Source organism: Octopus bimaculoides, chromosome 21 (genome assembly GCF_001194135.2).
Source record: "Octopus bimaculoides isolate UCB-OBI-ISO-001 chromosome 21, ASM119413v2, whole genome shotgun sequence".
Lineage (NCBI taxonomy): Eukaryota > Metazoa > Mollusca > Cephalopoda > Octopoda > Octopodidae > Octopus > Octopus bimaculoides.
In genome coordinates this window covers 8,938,267-8,940,779 of record NC_069001.1, presented here as the reverse complement: position 1 = coordinate 8,940,779, position 2,513 = coordinate 8,938,267, and the positions used below count along the sequence as shown (strand labels likewise).

At 35.4% G+C, this 2,513-nt stretch overlaps 1 long non-coding RNA gene across 1 annotated transcript in view; it reads right to left on the bottom strand.

Annotated features, from left to right (window-relative positions):
- Positions 1-797, bottom strand: part of LOC128250431 (uncharacterized) — a 20,223-nt gene extending 19,426 nt beyond the window's left edge. Inside the window, exon 1 of the long non-coding RNA XR_008266451.1 lies at positions 653-797. This is a non-coding gene — a long non-coding RNA (uncharacterized LOC128250431). The remainder of the gene's footprint in view (positions 1-652) is intronic.
- Between the last annotated feature and the right edge of the window lie 1,716 nt (positions 798-2,513).

Below are 2,513 nucleotides of genomic sequence, written 5' to 3'. Positions count from 1 at the left end.
TACTAAAATATAAAACACAAAAAACGGGCCCTTGCGAATATTTATATAAAATTTTACTAAAAGATATCCTTTTTCCTAAAGTTATGACGGTAAAAATCAGATCTTGTGAATTGTCTGAAAGTTCTCGCCTTCGGTTCGTTGGCGCAAAGTTTTGTTTTCATATTCGCTTAATACACATTTTTTAAAAATATTGATTACATTTGCTTTGTTCTATAGGGCTGTCCGGAAAGTTCGTGCCGATTTATAGTAGCTTAATTTTCGACTTATTTGCCATGAAACCACCTCAATTCTGGGAAGAGGGTATTTTCAAGTTAAAGGAAAGATGGAGGTCCATATTTGGTTGATTAAAAATGTAATGGCATTTATTGACCTTTTTGTTTCCATTAAAATCGGCACAAACCTTCCGGACAACCCAATATTGTGGTGGCCGGGTGTTACAGTAAACATTAACCAAAAAAAAAAATAAAACTCTTGAGTCAATTTGTTCGTCTAAAACCCATGAAAAGGCGACGCTTCCGCATGGTCGCAATCTCTACGTGGAAACAAGTAAAGCATAAAACACAATGGCGAAGGTAAACAATACGAAACATCATCCGTTTTTGCGTTTAGGTTTAGGGTTACGCCAAAAACGGGTGGTGTGCATATTTCTTACCTTGGCCAACATAATGACTGTATTCTTTGTCAACTCATCGGCCGTTCACGAATACAATCAGAGAGGTTGGGTCGATTCTGGATTGTCGAATGGTTTTCATAGACTTCATTTATATATATCCTCCTAGACATCGATTCGTATCTTGTCTCACTCAATCAGTAAAGCTAGCTGTCTTTAGCCACAGGTATACGTACGAAATGTATGTTTTTTTTTATGTTCCTTTCTTTTTTTTATTTATTTCATTCATTTAGACGGCGGCCATGCTGGAGCACCGCCTTGAATTTTTTTTAATATAATATAAACTAGCCTCCCTCTCTCACACCCACACGATGCTACACACAGCATATATGTGTGTGTGTATATATATATATATATATATATATATATATACTTTACGTTGTTAAAACGTATCCATCCTTTCGTGTTTTGGGTATATATGATTGTATATGTATATATATGGGTATATATATATATATATATATGTGTATATATGAAGGGTGATTGTGAGGTTCAGATGGAACAGCCAAGCACCCTCACAGGTATCACCTGACAAATTGGTAAATAGGTCCTTAGCGCCAGATTCCTGCATCTTCCTCTTGTAACGAGGCCATGATGGAGCACTGCCTTTTAGTGTGACTGGGTTTCTTTTCTGTACAGTTTCTGGTGAAGTAGCAAGGTGGATGCAACTGCTCTTCTTCCTCAATCAGGGTTCATCTGGGATCTGAAAAACTTGCACAGATGCTACTCGAACATATCCACATCTACATCTTGCAAATCCCTGAGGTTGTTTATTGAACAGTTGTTCTCCCTTAAAACCCAAGCTGTTACAGTACTGGGTCGTTATTCAAGATGGAGAAGCTGGGTTCTTTCCTACTATGCAGTGCCATCTAGTTCGGTGGTTGGTATAGCTCACAATTGCAAAGTTGGCAGCTAGATCTTCCATATGTATATATCAGTACATATCTTTCTCAGATTCTCTCTTGACTACCACTTCTACCAGAATTTGGAGAACTTTTTGATACAAAAAAAATTTAATTCCGACAATGGTGTAAAACAGGCCTTCGAAGATTTTATTGACTCTAGATTGCCAGGCTTTTACAGTTCTAGGCTGGACAAGCTAAAATTCTAGCAAGTGGTTTAAAGTTTACTCCAACCCCTCGCATATTGAACCCGAATGAAATTAAGCATAACACTATGGATTTCTGCTGAAAATCATGCCTTACAGAAGCACTTCACAACTACACCAGCGAAGATGAGTCTATAGTAAAAAACAAAAGTGAATACTGTCCTACAAAAGGCAGAAATAAAGCACTTGATGCTTTTTGTGAACACATTACCAGTTTTCCTTTTAATACCCTACAAAAATTGATATATAATATAAACCAAAGGTATCACATACCTGAGGAGAGTATAACAGCTTATATCAACCCTGGAAGGACGAAGAGCAAAGATAACCCAAGGTAGATCTGAACACAAAAATAATTAACAAGACAAATCTGTTATTTTTTGAAAAGTTTTTTGAAAGGTTTTATTGCAAAGTAATAAAAAAATTAAATTATAAAGAGTCAACATTTATTTTACACAGTGTTATATCACACATAATCATTAACAGAGTATAATATTAATTCATATCTTTTAACACAGTAGTATCATGTCATATATCACTTTTAACATAGGATCATGATTGTATATGACTTCAACATAGTATCATAGTTAAGTTTTTATTATATTATCATGCCACATGTGACTAACATATATCATATGTGACTTTAACAACTATATGTCATAGATGACTAGTAAAGTACCATGCCCTATCCGACTTTTAACAAGTCATTGTTTACATACACACAAACACCCACCT